General features: G+C 38.5%; 1 long non-coding RNA gene across 1 annotated transcript in view; it reads left to right on the top strand.

Moving 5' to 3' along the window:
* The window catches only part of LOC122463902, a 165,525-nt gene that overhangs the window by 94,661 nt on the left and 43,958 nt on the right, over positions 1 to 26,906 (top strand). The window contains exon 4 of the long non-coding RNA XR_006287635.1: positions 18,984 to 19,089. This is a non-coding gene — a long non-coding RNA (uncharacterized LOC122463902). The remainder of the gene's footprint in view (positions 1 to 18,983; positions 19,090 to 26,906) is intronic.

Genomic DNA, 26,906 nt, shown 5'->3' with positions numbered 1-26,906 from the left:
CAGATCTGGCTAGGAGATGAGGTATGGGGGAAAAACTGGGCCTGGTTGGGCAAAGAGACTGGGGCAAGGAGCACAGGGGGCATGAGACTGGACATGGAGCTGGAAGACTGAGTTTGGATGAGAAGGCTGGAGAAAGAGTAGGCGTGAGAGCCAGGTAAGGGAGGAAAGAAGAGACAGATTGGACAAGGAACCAACAGGGAGGAACTGGGACTAAATGGACACGGAGATTGGGTACAAGTTGTTGAAGCAGGAGACTAGGACAAGGAATGGGAATGAGATTTGGATTTGGATAGTGAACCCAGAGGAGGAGACTAGGACTGACTGGACAAGGAAACTGGGACGGGAGTGAGAAAAATGAAGCCTTGAGACTGGGACTGGGAAGATAAGGAGTATGAGACTGGGACAGAGAGTCAGGGTGGGGATGGCACAGGTTAGAGGGGATGGGAAAGAAGTGGATCACACTCGGGGGCAACAGGCAGAAGAATCTGTGCCCACAAGAGCACTCCCTCCCGGCTGGAATGGAACCTAAGATTCCTGATACTCACCATTCCTGTGCTGTCCGCAGATAGCTATGAAACTTGCTGGCTGAGTGTGTCCCCCATCATCCTCAAGTGCTGGTCCACATAGAGGGTGACAATGTACTATTGTATCATTTACTCCATTAGCTCAAGTGGCAGAGGTCTTTGCTGTGGATCTAAAGATTTCAACCCTGCTAAGGACCCACATTGGGGGGGTGTCAATATGATGCCTCGTGATGGAATTTCTGTTTTTTTCAGTTTGCTTTTTAAAAAAACCTTGGAATTCACTCACAAAAACTATGTTAAAAGAGCATTACCAAGGTTGCAAAATCAAGCACTCACGTTAGGAAATGCCAGAATTAAGGTTGCCTGTGCAGCCTTAATTTGCCCTCCTTATGCATTATTATGCATGTATTATGATACAGTCTTTAATTGTTTGATCACATATTATTTTTCCACAGGACTCCTGCCTCATACCGTGGACAGGATGGATCTGCTCTGGGGATGAATCATAGCTATGTAGTAAAGGAGGCTACTGTCTGTAGGACTTAGTTCACCCTACTTGTTGCAGAAGTTGGGAAGTGGTAGACAATGAGGCAGGAGACTGCAGAAAGAGAAAGGAGGGTCTCAGGGTTAAGGCAGTTGAATGCTGCCCTGGAGAATTGGATTCTTTCCCTGCCTCTACCACAGAGTTCTTGTGTGATTCTGGGCGACCACCTAAATCAAACTTTTCACAGGTGGTTGCTAATTGTGTGTTCCTCCTTTTCTGGATGCCCAATTTCATAAACTGGGGTCAGATTTGCAGAAGTGCTGAGCACTCACAGCTGCAACTGAAGTAAAAAGGGGGCTGTGCTTTGAACATCAAAAGTGCTACATAACGCTAAGTATGCTGAAAAAATCGGATCCTCGTCATCTCAAATTGGGCACCACAAATGAGTGGATACTTTTAATCTCTCTGTGCCTCAGTTCCACATCTGTAAAATGGGGATAATAGCTATCTCCTCGTCTCACAGAGGTGTTGTGAAGATAAATTCATTGATGTTTGTAAAACACTCAAACTATGGTGATAAGCACCATACAAAAGCCCATGAGGAAATTAACAGTTCAGCTTTACAGCAGGCTTTGAATACTGTGCAGTAAATAAGGCCTAGGGGTACACATTGAACAATGAGGAGAAAACAAAATATTTTTATTGAATATTGAATCAATAATTAAATGAGCACATCTATTCTGAGCACTAAATGAGGTAGGGATCCTATGAAAAAAATACTATGTGCTCATGTAATTATAATGATTATATCATAATGCATAGGAACAAGGTGGCCAAATTAATTTGCACAGACAACCTTAATTCTGGCATTTCCTAACTTTTGAGTGGGTTCCTTTGTAACCTTAATAATGTTTGTTTGATGTTGTGTTTCTGTGTAATATATATACAGTACCTCCCTCTCCCCGTGCATACATTACCAGGTTTTTTATGCACATGGATTACAGTGAAATTGTGCAATTGGAAATGTAATCAAACTTCTATTACTAGGAATCTAACACTCATGAGTGCTATAAAATTGTAAGTGATAATTAAGATAAAAAATAATAATTTAGTCTGGTATTTTCAAAGGTGTTTAAGGGAGTTACATAGCCAAATTCCATTGAAAGTTAATGGAATCTGGGTGCCTAACCCTTACACGCCTTTGAAAATCCTAGCCTCAATGACATAATTCAATTTTTAGTTTTTAATAACTAATTACATAACAATAAAATACTGTGACATATTTAACAAAGATATACATTCAAGAATCTGTGAGCCACCGTCTGATCCAGTGGTTGCCGTTCAGATCTTTACAATTGCTATTTGCAAGTAATGGTTACTGTGGTATTTGCAGTACTCCTTATGTTAATACAATGGATGCACTTTAAAATAATGTCTTCTATTCTGCAAGTGAGTACTGGTTCCAAAAGTAGGTTAGATATAGGAACTCTCTTTTAAACCAATAGAATCTTTTAAATGGAAAAAGCTTTTCAAGCATGACCATGGATAAATTAGGAAAATTTGTTAATAGTACAGAAACATTAACAGGGCAAAAGACAAAACTGTAAAGGTTTTAATTTCATCCTCTATATTTTAACTGTCTAGTTTACTGGCAAGAACAATGAGTCTTGGGTCCTCCATACACTTTCATGACATATACTGTACTATAGTTTAGCCACATTGTTGTACTCAGTTTTCCACTCTCCAAAATTGTATACGTGTGTATGCATGCATATGTACTATTGCCTATCTATCTATCTAATACTTCCAATGTTGTTGTAGACATATTGGTCCCAGATATGCAACAAAGCAGGTAGGGTGATATCTTTTATTGGACCAACTTCTGTTTGTGGAAGGTATAAGTTTTTGAACTACACAGAGTTCTGCTTCAGGTCTGGGGAAAGAAATTAAAGTGTCTAAGTTAAATACTAGTTGGGACAGATCGTTTGGCATAAGGTGTAACATATTGTAGGAGGACCATTAAGGATTAGCAGGCAGGTATGTGGTAAAGATTACTGTAATGAGCCATGAAACCAGTGTCTCTGTTAAGTCCATGATTTTTGGTGTCTAACAGTGTTATGAATTTAAGTTCCCATGCTCGACTTTTGAAGCTGTTGTGCATGTTTTCTCTAAGGATGAGCACTGAAAGATGATATGGAATGATCACTTTGTCAAAAGTGTTTGTCCATGGGTGATATCATGTTTTCATCTTTTATCATTCTTCTGCGAGAGTGCATTCAAGTTTGTCTGGTTTCACCAACATAGTTACTGGGACATTTGAAGCAATGGATCAGGTACATGTTATAGGCATGTGTAGAACCCATGAATCTTGAAAGGTCTATTGTGGGGTTATGGATCATTGTAGCAGTAGAGGTGTGTCTGCAGGTTTTGTATCTGTTGTTCTAGCAGTGTCTGGTGCTGCTTTGAGTTGGTGCATCTGGGGCTTGGGGAGCTTGCTTCTGATGATGAGTTTGGTAAGGTTAGGGATGGTTTGAAGGCCAGAAGAGGGAATTCAGGAAAGATTTATTTCAGAATGTGGTTCCCCAACAAATATTGGTTGCAATTGTTGGATGATACCCCACATGGGTTCCTCTGTGGGGTGGTAGGTGATAACTAGGAGTGTGCAGTCAGTGTGTGGGGGGCGGGGTTTCTGTATTGAAGCAGGTTCTCCCAGGGTATTTGGGTGGCCTTTTCTATGATGTGATTTACTTGTCTGGTGGCATGTCCTTATTCAGTGAAGATGGTTTTCTGTGTGTTTAGGTATATATCCTTTACTTTCTTTTCAGAGCAAATTCTGTGATATCTGAGTGTCTGGCTGTAGATAACAGATTTTTTTAGTGTGTCTGGGGTGGTTGCTGAATCTATGGAGGTAAGTGTAGTGATCTGTAGGTCACTTGTATATAGTCATTTGTAGGGTTCCATTGTTGAAGCTAACCATGGTGTCCAGGAAGTTGATGTGGGGTGGGAGGGTTCTAGAGAGAGTTTGATGGATGGGTGATGGTTATTGAAGTGGTGGTGGAAATCAGCTTAGATCTTCTGTCCAGAGGATGAAAATATTGTTGATGTATTATGTATCCCAGGTATATTGTTAGTTTCAGGGTGAATTTTTTCAGAAATTCTTCCTCAAGGTAGCCTATGAAGAGGTTGGAATACTGGGGAGCCATCCTAGTACCCATGGCTGTTCATGGATCCGAAACATAAAAGTGTCTCATTCAGTACATCAAATGCCCCAATAACAACTGTGTGGGTGAAACCAGGCAGTCACTATGCTCTTGAATCAACTCACACAGAAAAATGATAAAAGATAAAAACACGATATCACCCATAGGCGAACACTTTTCACAAAGTAATCCCTCCATATCTGATTTTTCAATATTTATCCTCAAAGGAAACCTTCACAATACCATCAAAAGGTGAGACAGAAAATTCATAATGCTTCTAGACACTAAAAACCATGGACTTAAACAGAGACATTGGTTTCATGGCTCATTACAACAATCTGTAATACACACCTCCTGCTAGCCCTTAATGATATACTTCAAACCCCTTTTGCATAACAATCTAACCCTTGTTGCCCATCCCATTTCAAGTGACCTCTTACAGTGTAAAAAGAAAAGGAGTACTTGTGGCACCTTAGAGACTAACAAATTTATTTGAGCATAAGCTTTCGTGAGTTACAGCTCACTTCATCAGATGCATAGTACGTTATCCCTTATGCATGACTATCTTTCCCAACTTGTATTTAGCTCAGATACTGTGATTTCTTTCCCCAGAGCTGAAGAACTCTGTAGTTTGAAAGCTTGTACTTCCACAGACAGAAGCTTGTCCCATAAAAGATATCTTACAGACAGATAGAATTCCAAAAAAAAATCTACAATAGGAGAACATTAATGTTGAATGGTAACACACTCAAAAGTCAGGATACGATATAAATTTTAATTATGCTAGTTGTTAATACACAATTCTGTACAATCTTTAATACATCTCCCCTTCCATAATTCTTATGCATATTAGGTTGTCCACAAGACTCTTCCCTCAATAGAAGATATCCATTGACTCGTGCACTTTCAATACACAATGAAGTCAGCTTTGCCTGTATACAAACTTCAGCCCTCCCTATCTGCCCTCTCCTTGAGCTTTGCGAGAAAAGCCCATTCAGAACGTACCGCACAACTGTTGTGCTATTTTCAAGCAGTCATAATTCAGTGAAATCAATCATAATTCAGTTTTTATCAGAACACTCAAAGGCACTTTGTCCATGCCAAATTCCAGCTTTCTATCTCTGCCACAGAGCTGCTAAAATATTGTAACTTTTTGTTTGTTTGTTTGTTTGTTTTACTCTCATTCCATTCAAAAATGACTGATTAAATTTTGATCAGACTTTAACTTGAAATTCACCTTTAGGTGCAGATCAAGAGTAGAATGAGTAAGCCCAATGGATAAACACAGCATCCTCAGAATTATCAAACAGGATCCTTAATGGTCCATCAAATCCAATATCTTGTGTTGAACCGTGGCCAGTACCAGATGCTTCAGAGGAGGTCTAAAATAACCTGCAGTAGGTAGTTATGGGATAATCTGTCTTCAGGGAAAATTTCCTCCTATCCCCCATTTCTTACCAGTGAGCTCATTCCCTGAAGCTTTAGGAGTCTATACCCCTTCCAAACCTTTTGTGACTTTTTAAAATAATTATTGTTGTAACTCTGGATATATTTTTCATCCATATATCTAACCCCTTTTTTTAATCTGGTGCTAAGCTCTCGGCCTCAATGATACCTTATGACAATGAGATCCATGGTCTAATTATGAATTGCGTTTAAAAGTATTTCCTTTTATCAGTTGTGAATTTGCCTTCTTTCAGTTTCATTTAGTGTCTCTTTGTGCTGGTATTATGAAGAAACATAGTAAATAGAAGTGCCCGGTCTGCTTTTTCTATACCATTATTCTGTGTCCTTCCATCAAGTCCCCTCTTATTCCTCTCCTTTCTGAGGTAAACAGCCTCAATCTAATAGTCTCTCTTTATATGCACTTTTTCATGCCTCTGATTATTCCTGTCAACCTCCCTTATTCTCCTGTATCCTTTCAGACAGTGGGAAGAACTGAACAGGTGAGGAGTACCATTGATTTCTCTCATGGCATTATATATTTATTTCATATCCCAGTCCCTATGCTTCCTAACATTTTGTTTGCTTTTTTTGACCATTGCTATACATTGAACAGAAAACACAAAAACATAAAAGTTTTGGAACATTGTAAGTCACTGAAAACAGGATTTTGTAATACAAACATTTTATATGTAACGACTGCTAGTGATCTCTCCCACTCCAGAAATAATAAATAGCGGTCACAGTATTTGCAAGTAATCCGAGAGTGATTACTGATTTATTAATGGAGATGGAGGAAATCCCTGGTTTGCATTTGAGATGGGCAAACCTCAAAATTTTCAGTTCACTTTGGATAAGTACCTTAACTTTTGGATGCTTATCTGAACTGTTTCCAAACTATCTGAACCTCTTGAGTCTGCAAAATTGGTCTGAAAATGTTGCAAAAACAGGTTTTTTTCTGAGACTTCCAGTGTTTCAAATCTAGTTGAAAGTACTGCTTGCAAAGGCTTCCATGCTAGTTAGACACTTGCACTTCCATTCCCAGCTGGATCCAAGGAGCAGAAAATGAAAATAATTTTTAAAAGAATATTCAGCAAACCTTATTGAACTGCTAAATGTTCCATTCAGGTTCAGTTTGATTTTTTGGCAAAGATTCAAGATGGCTATATTTCATCTGTATTAGTTTGCATTTCACTGCACAAAGTAGTATGTGATGGAATTTAATTTTGCAACTTTTACAGTTACAGTATTTTTCACAAAATAATTGATAAATGTTTTCAGATTTACTGTAGTTTATACAATTGTCCAGAATTAAGTGTTCATGAATTGAGGAACGGATAGCCCAAGTTAAAAAAAGCAAGCTTCTTCACATCTTGGGTACATTCATCTCTGTATTGATTTGCAACTTCCCTGCTATCTAGAGGGAATTATATTCCTTTGTAACTCTAATGACATAAGAAAAAACATTTGATGAAATACATAGACACTTAAGTGAAAATTCACCCTAGTACAGAGGGCTTATGCTAGGCACTCCACAACTCTTAAAACCAATGGCAGCCGTCTGTGTGTCTCTTAGGAAACAACTGACTACAGTTTTGTTCATCATGGAGGCCGTCTGTACCATCTCTGACTTGGCCAGAATGGGCGAAGGGAAGGGCAGGAAAACCCACATATAGTGTGTCGAGGGATTGCAGTCACTGTTTCATCCCATTGGCTGAAATTGTGCTCACATAAGCCTTGTCTACACTACCAGCGTAAGTTGACCTAGGTTACTGAACTCCAGCAACGTGAATAACGTAGCTGGAGTTGACATAGCTTAGATCGACTTACTGCGGTGTCTATACCACACTGCGTTGATGGGAGATGCTCTCCCGTCAACTTACCGTACTCCTCTCATTCCAGTGGAATACCAGAGTCGACTAGAGCTCTGTGGTCGATTTAGTGGGTCTTCACTAGACCCGCTAAATTGACCCCCAACTGCATCAATTGCAGCGTCAATCCCCGGTATGTGCAGACATGGCCATAGGGACTGAGCTGAAGCTCTGTGGCCTGTCCATGTTGTGACTTCTGCTTTGCTCCACCACACAAAACCTTTCCTTGCAAATATTTTTTTCTCCATTGCTGGATATTTCCTTTTATTACTCAACTATTGGTAATAAGTAATTAGTAAGTGAATTCTTATTTTGTGGTGTCTCCTATACTACTAGGTAGAGTTTATTTAGAAAAGGAAGTACTTTTCTGAACAAAATGTTCACCAAATGTGCATTCTTGGATTATAACCCCTCATTTGTCCTCTTTATTATGGATAAGGGAGTCAGATGTGTGAAGATAAACATCTGTGTTTTATTTTCCAACTCTACAATATAAAAGAATATTCTTAGATTTTTTGAAAGATTGCAGACTTCTTTGGGCTATTCTTGCTGGCTGCATCTCAGTAACTATTCTTGTTCCCTTGAGACTGAAGGAAGGAAGATTAGACCATTCATTACACAAGATGGAACATTTAATTGCCAGGGATTCTTAGAGATAAGTTAATGTGATGGTCATACCCAGCCTTGAGTGATAGAATCAAGGGGAATCTATTTAGGAAGACTATACCTAAATAGAATTAAAAGCTGAGTGAAAGAATAGAAGAGGTATATGGAGTAACACCTACAGGATTACTATTTTTCTACATGAAAGGAGTGACTGTACATATTGCCTTAGAGAATATTTACACAGCCATTATTCTATAAGACGGGGTCACCAACTGACAATTATTGTTGCTTGGGGAGTGGGGAGGTCAGAGGACGTGATGTGGATGAAAGGATTTGCAGGTTGGTGTGTAATATGCAGTTGTTAGTGATTAACATGTTGCACTGTCATAGCACGTGAAGGTCATTGAGAAAATGCAAAGAACATTGTGTTATCAGTTCAGAAGTTAAAGTTGATGGTAAATACAAGGACTTGGAATGTTATGTGTGTTTAGCCACAGGGTTCATTTGGTTTCTGTTTCTAAATGGTGATGGTTGACTTGCAATTTGTGGAATGAGTACAAAGGTCAGTGTTGCATTTACCCATGTATTGCTCACTGTAGTCAACATCTTGTCATCGTACAATAACTGCTCCATGTATAAATACCTAAGTGCATCTTGACATTTATTCACTATACAAATAAATCTGCAAATGAAACTCCATAGTGGATTGTAAGCTGTGCCTGTCTTGATCTCTTTAGAAATGTTGTTTCTGGGAAGTGATCCTAGGTAGTCTATATTTTGAGGTACATCAGAACCAAACAGCACTGATGAGTAGAGCTGGTTGGAAAATTTATGATGAAACATTGTTCCATTCCATTGTTTTCTGCCAGTTCATCCACCCAGATCCTCAACAGTCTGCCTGGTGGGCTGCTGGAGAGCCCAGGTTTCCAGGATCGCAACTCTGGAGCAACCCTCCAGCTGGACTGATTCGGGGTCAGGGACTCCATGGCCCTGGAACACCCCATCATGTCGACTGCCCTGGGGACGGGGACTCCGAGACTTCTAGGGGCATTGGCTCTATTCCCTTGCATGGAGAATTTTGAGGGTTTGTTCCTAATTAGAACATAACCAAAATCTAAAATATTTAAATCCTCTGCAAAATGGAATTTCTATTCTCCACCCAGCTCTACTGATGAGAGGATACTTTCATGCAGGTCTTACCAATAATCTGAAATGAAGAAACTGCATTGTTAGGAAAAATGTCTTTGGAAGCATAGGAATTGCTTTCTGAACTTGTGCAGAACTGTTAACTAATGGGTAGCCTTCTTTTGATAACTCTTGTACAGTAGGGCACAGCTGAATGAAAATCAGACTCAAACTACGCTTACTTTTGTCTCTCCTTATTTACCATAATTATCATCACTTTTTACTTTGGTTAGCAGATGTTTCTTTGGTGCTCTGGCATACTTAATAATTTGCACATATATTAATTTGACTGGCAGAAAAGGCAATGTATTGTACAGTAGCTACTTTGTATTTAACATCTATAGATATGTAACATATATAGTCGGTAGAGCCACTCTGATCTTCCGAACATTACTCTAAAACATGTTTAACATGCAGATTTTAAAAAGTGATCTCTTTTGGCTTTTCTTCCGTACCAATTAAAAGAGTCTGATTGCTTAGAGTCTAGTCACAAGTTCACACCAGAGAGGGAATCGTCTGGAGTCTAATATAGAAACTCATGGCATTCAGGTTGTAGCTATGACAAAGATATAAGCAATTAATTAGGCAGCCATTCTAGTAACCTGCCAGCATTCAAATTCTTTAATTAAAATCATGGAGCAATAGATTCAAGAAATGAGGGCCAAATCTTTATCCCATTTAAATTCAGTGGCAAAATTCCCACTTACTTCCATGAGTTCAGAATTTAGCCCTAAACACACCACAGATCCAGCACAGTTAGTTGACTTCGGCAACCCTGGTTCAAGCATGTAATATTCATAATGTCAATGATATCAGACCTTACATTTAGAGAACAAAGATGCTTGTAGGAAGTTTTTGTCCCAAGACATATTCAAAAAAGGTAATTTTCACAATATATTAATTTCAAACTATCTACTATGGGTGTACAGACAGAAAGACTTTAAACTGATTTTTTAATTATTATTTATTATAATCCTTCACTGTTTTGCTTATATGTTACAGTGAAAGGGAAGATACTGTATGTCTGAAGTGAATGATTATACTTTAAACATACAAACATTCATAGATCTAGAAGTTATATCATTTTTGTGTTTGTTATAAACATACACACATATGCAAATAATACATACAGTTGTGTGAATAACTGATATTTTGGTTTGCTAGCCTAATGGAAAAATCAAAAAATAAAAATCATTTCAGGCCAAACAAACTTCTTCATTTGAAATTAGATATTTTGCTGTCATTTGTGTTTTTTAACGTTTTTAAAAATAAAATTACAGGAAAATTCAAAACAAAAAGAAATTGAAAATTGAAAAATTAAAATGCATTGTTTCAAAAATGTCAAAATGAAAGATTTTGATTTTTTTCAGATTCTTTTGTCAATTTTTTTAACTGAAACAATTTGGCAAATTAGACCTGAACTTGCAAAATGTTTAAGTCAACCTAAATCTGCATTTTTTGAGAGAAAAAAGTTTGGGCTGAAAAATGTCACTCAGCTCTATTTCTTGGGGGCAAATGGCCATTTCAAAAGACAGGGAATAAACAGAAGGCAGTCTGGCCTTTTTGATAGAAGGCAATTCTTCATGAGTTTCTCTGAAGAACATTTTGTACATGAGCCTTTGCTGACAGATACATTTCAGTTATGAAAATATCAAACAAAAATGACCATTAGTGCTAACTATTTCTTTTCAAAAATTACCGATTGTACTAGATCTATCCAACACAGAGATGGCAGAAGGGAGGGGGAAGTGTGTGCACGTGTATGTGCGTGGCTGAATGTGGAAGACAGGAAAATGGGGGGAGTTAAGGTAAAAAATCTAAAGTGTCTTTAAAAATCATATTGATGTAATGTGGGACTATAAACACTAATTGCTTGAATCATAATCATATGGCTGGTCTCTGATGTCTCTATAGGACAGAGTGAAGGTTGTTTGGATGCCCTACCTACGCATTTTCATACCTTAACATGTTTGCATTTTTAAGTGTAATTTTAATTCTGAATTTCCAGGGTTCTAATGCTTGTTTTGAGGATAACTACTACCTCCCCGTATATTATGCTATTTTTAAAAGTTTCAAAAAATAAAACACTCCACTACACACACTTCTCCCCCTGAGGATAGGATGAAAGAACAAACATATGACAGATGTCTGCCATGTTGCTTAATGAACTATTGGAAGACATTCAGATACTACAGTGATGAGTGAGGTATAAGAACCTAGACAGCCTAAGTAGAATAGAACAGAATGGAGTAGTGTATTTAACCCTTAATGTCTGATAGGTCCTCTCCACTTCAACTGTCTGGACAACCACGATTCCATTTCACAGCAATGTTTTGTGTTTCAAATTTTGGTTTGGCTCCACATTGGAATGAAAACAAAACCTTTCAAACATTTTTCACAAACATTTGGTTTTCAGATCAAAAACCTAAACTTTTCTTATCAAAACCATGAGTTTTTCAATTTGGGTCTCTCAATCAATCAATCAATCAATCCTTATGAAAAGTTACTAGAGAGCCCTGAACCAAAAACACTTTCCCAACCAAAACTTTGTTGCATCCAGTATGTCTCTGCAAAACACTTCGTCAAAATGGCATGTTCCAATTAAATGAAATTTTGAATGTTCTGAACAGCCCAACTCTCAACTTTAACTACATCTTAAAGTTTTTGTCAGGGACCAGATAGACAGTGTGTGTGTAGACAGGTAGATACAGAAATATATGTTTGTTTATTATTTATTTTTCCAGCTAGAGTCACAATATATGACTGAAAGGCTCGCACCTTCCCAAGGTGTTGACTTAGGAAAGTGATATATTTTCAAATGTTCTTTTATAACTTAAACTTAACTTCTTAACTTCAGCCCAAACAAGCTAGTTTACAAGAAATATAATATCTTGTGTATTTAAGAGCTTTGTTATTCTAGGACTACATTTATTAAAATAAGAAAAGCACGAATTGTCTCCCATGCTGCTGCCAGTTGAGTAAAAATTCAGCCAGTCTGTAAAAGCCCTTTAAAGTGACAACTCCAGGAGGGGTGGAGAGCTGTCTGAGAATGTGAATTTACTTAAAATTAAACTAGTTAAAACATGTAGAAAATATACTGTAGAGGACAAGCCTGCACTGGCAGACAGATGGAATAGATCATCTAATCAGTCTTTTCTGTCTCAAACTGGTATGGTTCTATGAACAAAGCTATATTCTCCTATGGCCTGCAATGTGCAAGTCTAGAAAAACCTGTTTTTTTCAATCTGCGGCTAATCACTGATTTATTTTTAGTGGCCCTTGAATTTTAATGGTCCATTGCCTCTTAAACTTTCCCTCAATAACTGACAGATGCATGAAACAGAATCAATACTCATGTTGATTTAAGACCTAGGCAGGAGAGGAAGAAGAGCCAGTGGTTAGGGTACTGGCTTGGGAGTTAGGAGACTTGGGTTCAATTCCCTCCTCCTCCTCTACAGATTTCCCATGTGACCTTGAACAAGGCATTTGGTCTCTGTATGCCTCAGTTCTTCATCTGTAAAATGGGGATAACTGTAATTCTCTACCTTGTACAGATATCTAAATTAGAAGATTGTGAGGTGTTTGGAATCCATGGTAATGGAGGCCAAATAAGTATCAAAAATAGATAGCCATCTATTCAGCTTCCTGAATCTGAGGACAGCTGAAATAATAGTTCTGAGAGGTCAGAACTGCGCCAAGTTCCACCACTTTGCAGGTTTCCACCTGCATCACCTCAGCAGAGGGCTGTGTATGCAGCCAGAAAAGAAGAGTTTAGTGGGCCCAGCCTTCTCACCCTCCCACTGAGCACATGCAGCTGGGGTAAGTACTGAGGGTGCCCCAACCATGTCTTGGGATGGAGAAAAGCCCCGTGTTGAGGGAGAATTCCAGATCACTGCCCCTAGAAGCGGGAAAGACACCACTCCCACTCCACAGTAGCCTTGTCTAGAATTGGATTTAAAAATGGGATGCTAGTACATGCTAACTAGCACATTTCAAAAGTCAAGTGTAGACAAGGCAGTGTATACATGTACTATATTGATCAAGTTAAAGCCTAAACTTCCTGCAGATTTTACCTTGACCAGTTTAGCATATGTTCTAGACAACGTGTGTTGTCTTTTAAAATGTATAGTTAGCTAACATATGCCAACATTACACCAGAAATCCTGGTCAAGACATGGCCAGGGAGGGAGTGGGACTGTGGGAACAGAGCCAGGAGCAATCCCATGTTGTAGTGTGCCTAGGGCCTCAGATTGCCTTAATCTGACTCTGTCGATACTGTAGCCTTGTTGTTATACTGTGGTGTTCTGTACAGTAATTTTCATACCTTTATTCATTATCATTACACTGTCTCAGATGTAACTGAAGTACATGGCTGAATACATTGATCTTACTGATGTTATTAAAGTCCTCTACACATTTGCTTTTTTGCAATTTAAGAGGTAATTTGACCTGATATATTATAATGGTTCCTTCTTGTACTGATTGATATGTGCACTATTGCTCTTTCATGCCAGTAGAACTGTTGTGTACATAAGTATGCAATCCAGCAGAAGAAAACATATTTTAAAGTGAAACAGTGATTTAATACAAGAAATTAATCGAGCTCTAATGATCCTCACTTCATAGTTAAAGGGAAAACAATGAACGTTCACGTTTTAGAGCCCAGGAGTCAGGGAATATATAAGAAAGGTTTAAATAGAACCCATGACTGATATAATAAACACAACTAATACCAGATAGTGTACAGTATGTGACTTTTTTTTCCTATAAGTGGGTTAGCAAATTACAAAGTAACCCTGATAATGTTTATTAATTTTATTGTCTTTTATAGTGCCTCTTACCTTGGCATCCAAGCACAATGATGGCTTCCAGGCAAGACCAAAATAGGAATTTTCTTTGAAGGAAGCCTGGTGGTTAATCAAAGCACATCCTTTTTGAATACTGCATTCATGTTCCTTCTTACCTCCAGCAGTGGTTGCCTGGAAAAGCATTAAGTTGGTTTTGCTGACCCAGTGGTGAAACTGGCTCAGCACTTACCCTCCATTCCCACCTCAGATATAAGGGAAGCAGGAGAAACCCTGGAAGAGAAAATGGTAGGGGCTCAGGGGCCGGGTCCTGAGGGAAGCATGCGTAGGAGAAGCCAAACCTGAGGCTGGGGCCTCATGAAGCATTATTTTGTAATTACCTTTTTGGTAATAAACCAGGTTTATTAACTAAGTACTTCACCTGCTTATACCCAGACATGCAAGAATATTAGTCAATATTCTTTTCAATAGCTGATTTCTCTGGCATGATTATCTATCAGCCATCCTTAATTCTCAGACATCAGGCCTGAGGCCAGCTTTTGTGAGCACGTTAATTAGGAAGAGAGAAGAGAAGAGAAACCAAGTATATTTTGACCCCAGACAGGCTCGTAGCTTTAATACAAAGCTACAAATCCTGAGTGCAGATGTAGCTAAGTGGCACAATGGCATTTCATAATAAACAGTAGTTTAAGATCTGAGGCCTGGTCTACACTAAAAAAATTGGGATCGGCATAAGTACGTCATGCCCGGCTGTAAAAAATACACCCCCCTGAGCAGCATAGTTAAACTGACCTAAGTCCCCATGTAGACAGTGCAAGGTAAACAGAAGATTTTTCAGTCGTCTTAGCTACCGCCTCTTGGGGAGGTGGATTACCTATGCCAATGGGAGAATTCCTCCCGTTGACATAAGTAGTGTCTATCCTGAAGCTCTGTGTAGGGTTTTAAGACAAGCCCTTAGATTTTATCATCTCCTAGAATGCAAAAATGAAACAGATTCATTTCATAAAGTTGCAAAGAATCTAGTAGACCCCAGCACCTAATGGTGTGCTCAGGTTTGGCCTGAAAGATAATGATGTGTGTTGTACTATCTGACAGACAAGGAAGTAACCTGACACAGATTATGAAGCCATGTTTTAGAATTAAATTACTTTACCCCAAAATAATTCAGTTTTATAAATAAAATTGGGGATTACAAATGATCATCCTTAGCACAATTGCACCTTCTAAACAATTGATTGGCAATTAATGACACAGCTAACAACTTCAAAAGATATGTGGCTATAGCTATTTCATGTGCTAAGCCATTGATTTTAGGAAATAAAAGCATGTGAATATCTGAGTAACCAAAGACTGGTATGTGGTAATGGTAGAAGTGTCCTCCTATGAGCACCTGATACACAGAATTAATGGGAGAGCAGTTTAACTGAATACACTGTGATCACAGGTTATTTGCTTCATTATGAGAGAGGAGATACACATCCTGGACCAAGAGTGTCTAAGGGATTGTATACATGGGGATGTTATTGTGGATAATGTATGGTATGAATTTAAAGTACCATGGCTATTCTGAAATAATTCCCTTTGTGGATACTTTCATTCAGGAATAACAGTGTCCACCCAGGGAGTTATTCTGAAATAGCTCTTCCAGTCAATACAAACCCTAATTTAGGATTTCTCAGAAAGGTGATAGGGATGGAAAGAAGGGTATAAGAGGTTCATTGGTTAAGTACTGTTTGTTTGGGGTGTGGCTTATAATTCTGTATTACTTCACACTTTGATTAGTGTAATGTTTGTAATTATATATTTGAATGGTGTTAAACTACTTTTAAAAATAAAAATATAATAAGGCTTAGAAGGATTAAATTTTTATCAGTAAATGTGGGTGAACACTGATTTCACTGTGCACGCACAAACCAATGAAAAAATATTTTCATCGATAATAATTGAAATTTACAGATAGGCGAAGTAAGGAAAATGCAGCTTGAGAATTAATTGGTTTGATTTTAAGGATATTTACTTTATATATTTTGATATGTGATGTTGACAATTTGTGTTTTAATGGTTATAAAGCTTTAACTTTTTGAATCTCAACATCTACTGTCATTAAATAATTATTGTCTGACCCCCTATTGTCTAATGCCCCGTAATGTCCCTGTGAAGCTGTGAAAATTTAAATAAATAAAATAGAAAAAATGCTTATAACCCATAATTGTGTGCAACTGAAAATTTAAATTGATAAACCAAAATAAAAAAAACCCCAAATTAAAATAAAAAGATATCAATCAAAATTATAAAAAAGTAAAATCAAATTCTGGCGAGCCTAAATATAATGCTAACTATCATGAGCAATAAAGATGCTTTGTCCAGTACTGTAAACCATAATATGTAATCCAGCAAGTCATCAGGAACAAAACTAAAACAAAAGGAACTAACCACTAAAACAAATAAATATGCTCTCCATTTCATCCAAGGGCCACTAAACACTAGCTCATTTGGAGTATCCAGGGTGACAAGATCCAAAGGCAAGGAAGCTTGCCTGAGAAATCTCTGCTCCCAGTCTTGAAGAGTTCAGTTTCCAGACCCCAGAGCGTCCTGACCAATCTTCATTGCTGTCATGCAGTATAAGATGAGAGGCAGTCTCCCAGGTATGAGCCCCAGACCATTCATGGCTTTCAGGAGTGTCATCAGCACTTTGAAGTGCACCCAAAACAAAGAAAGGTCTGTGCAGAACTTTGACAATGCATATCATAATGGCTCACCCAACTGAGAAGACGCGGAGTAGCATTCTGCCCTAGCTGAAGTTTCTAGATGCTTGTCCAAGTTAGTTCTAAGTACAATATATTATAGGACTTTAGCCTGGCAATTACAATGGTCACTGTTAAGTCCTTGCTTAAGAGAACTTGTGAGGGATCTAATAGAACTCTGAGGATGAAAACTATCTTGTGTGACAAAGTTCCTGCTCTACCTTGGTGGGTCTTGTGCTTATTGGCGGATTTGCTCGCCTTGGAGCTTCACAGCAGCCCTCAGCTTGGCCGTTTTTCTGAATTCACAGTCCAGGTCGACTCCTCCTGTGTCTGACCAGGAGTTGGGAGGATTTGGGGGGTACCCGGGCCCACCCTCTACTCCAGGTTCCAGCCCAGGGCCCTGTGGAATGCAGCTGTCTAGAGTGCCTCCTGGAACAGCTGTGCGACAGCTACAACTCCCTGGGCTACTTCCCCATGGCCTCCTCCCAACACCTTCTTTATCCTCACCATAGGACCTTCCTCCTGGTGTCTGATAATGCTTGTACAACTCAGTCCTCCAACAGTCCGCGTTCTCACTCCCAGCTCCTAGTGCCTCTTGCTCCCAGCTCCTCACACGCACACCACAAACTGAAGTGAGCTCCTTTTTAAAACCCAGGTGCCCTGATTAGCCTGCCTTAATTGATTCTAGCAGCTTCTTGATTGGCTGCAGGTGTTCTAATCAGCCTGTCTTAATTGTCTCCAGAAGGTTCCTGATTGTTCTGGAACCTTCCCTGTTACCTTACTCAGGGAAAAGGGACCTACTTAGCCTGGGGCTTATATATCTGCCTCCTATAGCCATCTGGCCCGACCCTGTCACACTTGGAGAATGTTGGTGCATTCAAAAGATGGTATAAATGTCATCTCTACTCATCTTCCAAATGGTTCCCTCTGCCAACAACCATAATTTCTGTTATGTATGGAATGAGTCATAGCCAGATCCCAAGCACAGTCAGAAACTGTAAAAGTAATGATACTGCAAAATCTGGGTTCAGTAAAAAGGAGACATATAGTTGAGGGAAATCAGCATATTGATGAAACGGTAATCCAAAATACCTCTACGTATTTTATATACATATCAAACAGTATGTGCAGGAAGATGGAACTATAAACAACGCTCTGAGACTTTAGAAAAGGAATGCAATTTCCCACCTCTACCTGGAACTACTAGAAACCTAGTAAAAGGTCACTCCAGATCCCACAGAAGAATCAACCATACCATGTAGTTAATAACATAAAAAGCTATTGGGAGATATAACAGAATCAGCAGGGACACCTTTCCCTTCTGGTTCACTAGATGGAGATCCTTAACCATAACTATCAATACTGTCTATTTTAACGTCAAGTCTGAAACAACTTAAAGGGATTAAAGAAATCTGTGGAATCCACAGATAACTAGAAATTGCCCATTATCACCTTCTTAATAACCTTTCCTAAAACAATTGAAGTTTGAGACAAGACAATAATTGGCAAAATTATTAATATCAAAAGATTAGTTTCTTGAGCAACAGTCACTGCTTGTTTAAAGGTGAACTGCGAAGAACAAGAAATAGTTTTTGTTTGTGTGCTGTACTGCTCCTTTGTGATGTACAAAGATAGCTTCATAAAGTGTGTGTGTGTGTGTGTGTGTGTGTACACTTTGTTCTACTTGTTATTTACCTTGTAGATATTAGGGCCTAACACCTCCTCTTTCTAACAATGTTCTTTTTTCCTGGAGGGCTTTGGTAATCTAGAGCCTAGAAAGGTGACATCATGAGAAGCTGAAAACTGTTCCTTGTACTCGCAATGGTAAAGAGAGGGGATGTTGCATCTACGTAGTCTTCAGGACTTAATCCCTTCCTTCTCCAGCAACACTGATAACTGGCCAGACCTCCCGCACACTGATCTCCCAACATCAGTATCATTTTAACTTATTTTTTCCATTACCCAGACACATGTGCATCCAGGCTATACCATGTCACTTTACTCTTTATGGCCCCAGTCTTGGAGACTTCACATACCTATTTAACTTTAAGCTCTTGAGTAGTCACACTGAAGCCAATTGAAATGATGTCTTTAACATCTACATCTCTTCTTTGTTCCTAGCTGTTTAAAAAAGTAATCATCTCCAGGAGAAAGATGGGAATCTGGATTATAGCTGTGTGAAAGCCATGAAACTGTCTTCACAGAAATATTGCCTGTTTCACTTCAGGTGATTTTGCTTTTCTGAATTTTTGCTTTTCCTTTTAATTCAGGAGAATAAGTATTTCCCCATCAAAAGTATTTGAAAATACCTATGCTCATATTTGTTCACTGCACTGGCATTTTCACTCTAAAATACACCCATTCTCTTGCAAATTTTCACATTCATAATTAAATAATAATTTTAAAAATCCCTTCATATTCTGATTGTTTTCTACTTTCTTTGCAAATATTTCTTACCCCTTTCATCAAGTTCTAATATAAGGGGAGGAAAAAGCATACAAACTATTAAAAATGTGAGGCTATCTTTCTAAAGTACATCATAAAGCTGCAGCAAGGGACACAGCCACTTCTTTTGTTTCCTTTGCAATTCAGCCTTTAAATGTGACTGGAAAATTTCCACCCTTGCTGGAGACTTTAATCTCTCATCAATAAAGTGCCTGATATTTCTCCCCTGGCTTTAATGAGTCATAGTCTCATGGGTCCATCTCACAACACCCCAAGCCCACCAATACTTTCATTAACAGAAACAGGGTGAAATCCAGTGAGGTAAATGACAGTAAAATACCTTTAAATAGATTCTTGGTATACAGTACAAGTAGTATTTTCTGAGTATGTTTTTCTGTAGATACACGTGCAAATGTTCCCTCATCAGCCTAACTACAAGGTTCAAAAGAAGTTTATGGTTAATGTAGTTATAAACTCAACTTATCATGTAGGTCAGGTTTTGAGGAAAGACTTTTGGTGAAAACTGTACATGTTCAGAGTTTCTGAAAGCATCATTACTCCATGTTCACTATAAGCATGTGGCTTCTGAGGTGTCCATATTTTGAATTAATCCAAGTAAAAAAACATCTAAATCTGTGTGGTACTTTGCATTTGATTAAGAATGTGAACATTTTCAGGTGAGGATGGCCTATTTTTGAGTAAAAATGCCCAGAAACTATTCATGAGCTTGCCTCAAAATTTATGCTGTTTTTGTTCAAAAACAAAAGACAGTTTCCAAAAACAAACAAAAAATGCCCCTACACCCTGTTTTTTGTTTGTTTTGTTTTGTTTTGTTTTTATTTTTGGCTAATGGTGGGATGTACAGGAAGATGTTTTGCTGTACATTGTGCCTTTTTTCTCCATGAAAATGGCAATAGTTTGCCCTTGGGCATTTTTCAGGAAAATTTTTCACATGATCTGGTTTACTATTTTCTCAAAGACTTACCTGGGCATTTTTCCAAACATAGCCAGAGAAAAGGGCATCCTCACTCTTAGATAATGGTCATAGTTCATACTGCATGCTCATTAATACAGCAATTCCCTAACACAATGACAGATAAAAGAACTTTCCTTTTATTGAACTAAATGCTGGTTTTACATAAAATAGACCATAATTCAGAGTTTGTAATGTCTACCGAAAGGTTAGACTCGTTACCATCCAAATAGCTGAGCTAATAAAAATTATATTTGTTACAATCCAAATAGATTAACCGGCCTTAAGGGCTTAGCTATGTATCACACTTTTCAATTTTCTTATAATTAAATTAACATAAAATAGACTTGACAAATAAATGACTGTATCAGAAACAGTTAAGCTCTGTTTAACCAAAATAATTGTTCTATTTACATATATCACTTTTGTGTACTTGGCGAGCTAAAGAAAAGCATATCTAGAATGAAATTCCTTAGACAACTACAATCAAGTAACAGTGCCTTATCTCCGTATTCTAATTCTTCATCTGTGGGCCTCAGATACCCTGAATTGTATAGTTAATGACTCAACTTCAGCATTCCCTGTTGGTCCCATCGGAACTATCATTTCAGATCCCCTGTAAAGATTTATGCACACGTTTAACTTTACACATTGTGAGTAGACCCACTGACTTCAATGACTTTAATGGGGCAAGTCACAGAGCATAAAGTGAGCACAAACTTATGTCTTTGCAGGTTAGGGGTTTTAGTGTCTTCACCACATTTTTACCATCCATCCATCTGCTACCGTCATGTCTCACTTGGAATAGGGATTATGGTAATGTTGGATCCCAGCACTCTAACTCTTTAATAGTTTTAACAGTTCATTAATGAAGGCTATATAGTTTATTCAGCAGCACTGACCTTCCTAAAAATGTCCTCACTCTCCATAAACTATGTCTCTACCTATTAGCTTTCTAGCCCTCTTTTTTTCTCCCTGTTCTATTCACTATAAATCTTTCAACCTTCATATTCAGAACCTTAATTTTTACTGTCCCTCATTTACTTCTAACAAGAAACAAGTAGTTGTGAACAATGTTTCTACTTGTAGTCTTCTCTGTAATCACCCTTTTGAATGAAAGACCATAGATCCAACCCTGGTGGCCAGGTCACCATCCTCAGAAGGTCAATCAAGACTGTAATTTTCCCTCCAGTTTTATTAGTCTTTTTTTCTGTCTCTTTTGAGGGAGACATAGGGAGAGATTTTTCTGGTAATTTTTTTTCATGTGGGCATTTTAAAGAGGAAACCGTAGCATCAAAGAAAATGTTTACAGAAAAGAATCCAGGTGTCTGCACAATATGATGATAAAATAGAAGTGTGGGTCATATTAATGAAGAGATCTTTGTGCCATGCCTTCACGTATAGGGTGAAATAATTAAATTAATGTGTAACCTGTTTTTGCAAAACTCAAAAACTCTAGTTGCTGTGCTGCAATGTGTGTTTGGTCAGGCAAATGGTAGAGAATAGTTTACACCTTCTGTAAAATTATGGGCAAACTCTACTTAAATTTCTTGGGGCATTGTCTTGTAATTAAGCATCCTGGCCATGTCTACACTTACCGGGGATCAACGTTACTACGATCGATGCAGCGGGGATTGATTTAGCAGGTCTAGTGAAGACCCACTAAATCAATCACAGAGCACTCTCTGGTCGACTCCAGTACTCCACTGGAATGAGAGGAGTAAGGTAAGATGACAGGAGAGCATCTCCCATCAATGCACTGCAGTGAAGACACCGGGGTAAGTTGAGCTAAGCTACGTCGGTTCCAGCTACATTATTCATGTAGCTGGAGTAATGTAACTTAGGTCGACGTACCCAGGTAGTGTAGACAAGGCCTGAGAGTCTTTGTCTGAGTACTAGGTCTTTAAGGCTCTTCCCCTCCTCTTGTGAGAAAATATCTTTAGAACTGCACTTTCAGTATGGTAATGCTACCTAACTTGCAATTGAGGTAGCAACATAATGAGGGAATGCTCCTTCTGCAAACTTTTTTCTAGGACCTGAGAGTTATTTTATAAACCTGTGTGTTTTGCCTTTGTTTCTTGTATAACAGAAATGACAAGCTTTATGCCTCAGATTTTATGCCTAAATTATAATAGGTCCACTTGAACTATGGAAAAATACCGATTTATATATGACATGTACTCATAAAAAATAGAAAATTTGACCAAGATATATATTTTGCCATTTTTAACTGAAACCACCAAACCTTATGGCATGGACCTGTTTTGGGGTGCTGTCGAGCATCATTAACTCAGAGGGAGATTCAGGAAGGACTGGGCTTCAGAAGGCTCAATTCTCTCATCTGCTCCAGCTGCATGGGCAGCGAGCAAGCTACCCCATCCCTTCTCTGCAGCTGGCCAGATCTTCCAAGATCAGTGATGAGCCAGATCAATGATTAAAAACAAAAAGACAGGTGGGAAGGAAGCAGGGAAGGGAAACAAGACCATGGCCACATCATTACTCCCACCCCATGGGGTAATTGCACTGTTGAGACTTCCAGTCCCTAGAGCACGGAGAATGAGACTGCCCCTAGCCCTTGCCCCAGGAGTGAGTGCTGAAGGCTTCCTACAGCCTCATCTCTTCCCCTCCATGTGCACCCGTGCAAGGGCCAGGAACAATCTAGCCCATCGTTTCTTCAGAGCATGAGGCTAAAGAAATTAGATGAAGTTACACTGAAATTGACTGCTCAAGAAACCAGCAGCCAAAATGATGCCCCAGGACATCAGACTGTTCCACCAGGGACTGGAGAGGAGGCAGAGTCTGGAAGGTATGGAATTCTGCCTGTGCAGTGGAGAGCTGGTAGTGCAGCTCCTAGAGTTGGCAGTTTATATTTATTATTAATTGTTGTTGTTATTAATTATTTTATTATTATTTCATTTTGATTGGTTGGTTTTGGGGGGGGATCTCCCCTTTCTTCTTTAGGTCTAGATCTACAGGTCATAGTAGGGCTAGTCTTCAGATAATATTTAGAGCAGCGCGGCTTCATGGAAATCGGTTTCTAACTAACAATTTAAAACCTTCTGGAGTATAAGTCTCTCAAAAGATGTTTTAAAATATTTTATTCTTGCCTGGCAACAAGTGATCTCTAAGATCTACCGGCCTGCGCCTTTTGTATTTTTCTCACAGAAGGAAAGGCAATTTTGGGGGCAAAATGCTTCCTGTGTTTTTCCACACTCCGAGATACTCTTGCAAAATGCTTTGCTATTCTGAAGATAAAAAATATGATATCCCCAACACTACACATTGTTTCAATTCATTTCCCTCCACTGTTCATCCCTAAATTCATCCCTGCTTGTCCGTCCTAGCCTTCTGTGGCAACTGACACTTCTTGGGTTACTATCAGAGCAATATAGAATACATGCAACTCTGAGCTATTCAGAAGCTGTACTAAGTACTCTGATTTCGAGGTATTCTCTCTGCTCCCCATTTCTCAGCTTTATGTATTAGAGATTATTTTTAACAAATGTTGAGATCCTAAGCTTCTTCACAGCCTCAACTAAGCTGTGCAATTCACGTTTCAAAGTCTAATTTTTTAGCCTCAAAAGCAGGACGAAATACTGTCATTTGAGTTTTTTAATGACTAAGGAGTAGTACATGCTTTTTCAGCCTTCTCTCATAGGCGCTAAATTAGAATAAAACTCATTTCCACAGCAAATGTAAGCCAATAAAAAGACTATAGCGAGAAGAGGATACAGAGCAGGAAAAGTGCATGGTACCAAGGTTTGAACTGAGTTTGTAGTATATAATGATAAATTATATACAAATATTATTACTATTATAATTCCATGCCAGAACTCTTTAGTGGCATGACAGACCACAACACACTAAAGCCCCCCTTCTGTTCCTCCCCTCTGCACATACTACATAATGTGCATTATTCTCTACATGTTCTGCAGTTGAGTTGTTCTTCTCTAGCTAACAGATGGATGGGTGGCTACTCAGTTCCTCTTTTAGCTCATGGGGTCACATAGCTCCTCTGCTGTTTTGTACAGTGGACTATCTAAGTACTCATGTAGAGCATCATAGCAAGAGACAATGGGCAAGTGAGCTGAGGGCCTGATCCAAAGACTCCTGAAGTCAATGGATGCTTCTCCATTGACTTCTATGAATTTGTGATCAGGCCATGAACAAGGAAATGTGCAGCTAATTTTCTCTATAAAAAGAAAGGGCATGGGGAAGACCTTGAGAAGTTTAGGGAGGATGGAAGGCTGGGGAAAGGAAAACAGATAGGGGAGCTTAGAGGGAAAGGAGAGGAGAGGAGAGGAGAGAAGAGGAGAGCAGTAGAGGTAGGTTTATAGACTTCTGAGGGAAGGAGTTTTATATTAAAGTTGACAGGCCAATCCTTTGAGAGGAAGCTACGGGGGATAGTGAGCAGTGAAAGAGGGGAGGGGACCCTGCGGTGAGGCACTTAGCCTGAAAGGGAGGGAGGAAAATAGCGTGTCATCCACATGAAACAATACAGATTGGATTTATTCTGCAGAAACCTAGAGACAGAAGTCTGAAAAGACTTTTAGGATTTCTGAGGGAAATTCAGGCTTCTGTCTAAGAGCTCTCTTCTAGTGGATTTCCATTGCTTTAGTCATCCTGCGTCCATGACACAAACAGCTATTATGTATTTAGCTTCTTCAGAGTGCACAGAGCCAGAGCTGATATTCTGATTATTCAGTTTCATACATAACTTCTAAGGTACCTGTAGATTTGAATCCTCTAATGAAATAGTGGGCAAGGGAAAAATTAAAATATAGGGTAGTATAATGTCCTGAGGAAACAAGTAACTAATGTAATCGAAAGAATGACAAAACAGTTGTAGTATATCTCATCCTTGTTTAGGCATTCTATTTGCCTTTAAAAAAACAGGTATCATAGAAAAACAGAAAATTACTCAGTGCAGAAACAACGGCATTTAAATTGAGTTTATAGGGAATGCTCACTGAGATTTTATTTATAGGAATGTCCTTTAAGGAGCCACAGGGAACAAACATACATTACCATAACACTTAAAAAAAAAAAAACATTTTGGTTTGTTCCCATAACTCTGCCACTGTCATTTCTGTAAAGTATCTGTGAGCTGTAAAAACATTCTGGGAAATGATATGTAAATGAAGACACCATCCTATTTTGCTTCTAGAATCCATACACAGGATTGCCTTAACATATAGCTTTTTGTAAACCAGGCTGTGTTGGTAACCAGATTTTGAATAATGACCAGTACAATCATAAAAAGTTAGACAAAAGAGACAGTGAGGTCTCAGTCCTTTTTTTTAGACATGGAATCCTTCTATAATATCTAAATATTTTCTGTGCCATGATATTAGGGGATACTTTTCAGATGTATCAGGGATGAGAAGGCCTCCAGTGATTTTTTTTTTAAATTGCACAAAAATGTAATTATATGTTGGTTGGAAGAAATGGATGGCAGTGTAAATTATTTAGTACCAGGAATGCTAAGAGAAAGACGGAGTAAAAATAATAAGTACTGCTCAAGAGCAGTAGAATTCAATAGGGTGGGTACTTGTATTTGGAAGATTACTGTATTCATGGCTTCATTTATTTGGGGGGAAGTCGAATTTTAAGAACAAAACAAATTGGAACCAAAAATGGAAAAGATGGGATTAATAGACAGCCGGGCAGTGAATGATTTGTTTCACTTCCCAGAATCCCTCTCTGCAGCTTATCTGAACACTTCAATATGTTTATTTCCAAAGAAAAGAGCACATTTTGTCCTGAAGGAAGCTGTGAGATAGTTTTTAAAATAAAGGGGAAAAGTATATGAAAACTCAAAAGAAAAGTAAACAGATGATTTGGGAAGCTGTATTCATTTATTTGGGCAAGCATTGTTAAAAACATTTAGGCGCTCTGTGTGTTTAAAAAGTAATAAATAGCTATTGAGCTTACTTCATAAACTTGTCAGAGTGTCTTCATTTTATTTTCCTGAACAAACTGAATTTCTGTACTGCTCTTCCCCAGCCAGCTAATAAATACATCACCCTAAAAAGTGCTGTGGTATTAAATTTACAGCAGATAAAATATGGATGAAGTTGCTGTGCTTCAGGTACGTCAAGTGTGATTTAATATCTCTCGCTACCCTTATGAGGAGTAAAAGATTACTCGGCTGCTCAGACAGCAAGATGGTGACCTTTGCTCCCAAGTAACAGCCACTCAGCAAATAGTACCAAATGAAGAAGTAGAATAACATATAGATTTGCCATAAGAAAAAATTGATCTAAATCCATATATCAAATCTGCTGATCAGAGCTCTGTGGAAAAGTACCTCATAATCTTTAGTATGCAACTGCAAAAACTTTGGGTGGAAAAGAAACCATGGGTCTCATTTCAGAGTAAAAGATTTCTTGGGGCAAAAAGGTTAAGAGGACTCTGCGAGCACATTTTTTTGCACTGAGACATATTCAGATAAGAAAATACCTACTGATCTATTAGATTGTCTAGGGATTTAAAGATCATGATTCTTATTTTGTTGTTGCTTGGTTTTGTTTTCTGCAAAAGAATGGAGAAAAGTGTAAGATTTTCAGAATTTCCGTGGAAGTAATTTATAAATGAAGGAGATGTTCCTTTGGGAAATTTCATAA

This window comes from Chelonia mydas, chromosome 1 (genome assembly GCF_015237465.2).
Source record: "Chelonia mydas isolate rCheMyd1 chromosome 1, rCheMyd1.pri.v2, whole genome shotgun sequence".
NCBI lineage: Eukaryota > Metazoa > Chordata > Testudines > Cheloniidae > Chelonia > Chelonia mydas.
Note: the sequence above shows the minus strand (reverse complement) of the source record. Positions and strands in the feature narration are given on the sequence as shown.